This window comes from Platalea leucorodia (genome assembly GCF_965183815.1).
Source record: "Platalea leucorodia genome assembly, contig: HAP1_HAP1_SCAFFOLD_236, whole genome shotgun sequence".
In the NCBI taxonomy this organism is placed as follows: domain Eukaryota; kingdom Metazoa; phylum Chordata; class Aves; order Pelecaniformes; family Threskiornithidae; genus Platalea; species Platalea leucorodia.
This window is the reverse complement of record NW_028121329.1, coordinates 48,218-49,432: the sequence shown is the minus strand read 5'-3', so window position 1 is coordinate 49,432 and position 1,215 is coordinate 48,218.

Sequence of the window (1,215 nt, the reverse complement as noted above, 5' to 3'; positions counted from 1 at the left end):
GGGCAGCTCCGTCCACCAACACGGCCCATGCTCAAGGGCCTACACCCAGAGCCACCTCTTCGCAAGCCACCGCCGCCGCCCCCACGCCCTCGCTCCACCAGGGGGCTCCCCAGGCTCCGCCAAGTGACATCGCTTCACAACCCTTCCCCTCACGAAAAGAAAAGTCCAGCTAAGGCGAAAGCAAAGGCGAGCCGCAAGGGAAAGGAAAACAGACCACAACCAGCGCCAGGGCATTCCAGACGGAAAAGACACTGCGGCAAGGAAGGGAAACTTCAGCTGCAGGAAGGAGGCACCGCAGCTCGCCCCGCAGCCACCAGGGAAACCCAAACACACCTCCCCGCCACAGCTGCCCGCAAGGGCTCTGCCCCAGCGCTTTCGCATCCCCCACCCAACCACTACGCACAACCTCCCCCCAACACACCGCCGCCACCGCCCTCCCCGCGCACGGCCACCCCGACAACGCACTTCCCCAGGACCACCACAGGCACCAGCCAAAACCGAAAACCACAGACGGAAACTCGCTGCCAGCATGCCAGCAGAAAGCCACCAAGCCAAAGACGCCGCACCACATAAAGCCGCCCGCCCGCCAGCACCCCAAGCACAGCGCCCACCCGCACCACCACCAAGCCTCACCAGCCTCCCCACCAGCACCACCCACGCGGCACCCACAGCCCCACCATGCCTGCGCCCGCAACCCCACAGCCCCGCCTGCCGCACGCCGCCCCGACGCTCCTGCTCCTCCTCACGGCTCTCGCCACCGCCCCCGCCTGCCACCACCCGCGCACCCACGACGCCACCTTCCTCTGGCGCAGCCTCCAGTTCCTCCGGGCCATGGCTCCCAGCTCGACACAGACCTGCCACCACCAGCCCGCGCCCTTCCCCTTCCCCGACGCCCTCCTCCACACCAGCCACCCGCAGCAAGCCGCCGCCACCGTCCAACGCATCCTCGACCACCTCTTCGCCATCCTCAGCAGCACCAGCGCCCTCCAACACTGGGACACCCAGGCACACCGGGACCTCCTCAACACCATTCACCGCTACCTACAAGACCTCGAGCGATGCGTGCCAGCCGACGCGACGCTCCCCCAGGGCCTCCGGCTCGACATCGACGAATACTTCAGCCGCTTCCACAACCTCCTCCGCACCCACAACCCCAGCGCCTGCGCCTGGGACCACGTCCGCCTCGAAGCTCGCACCTGCTTCCAACACCTCCGC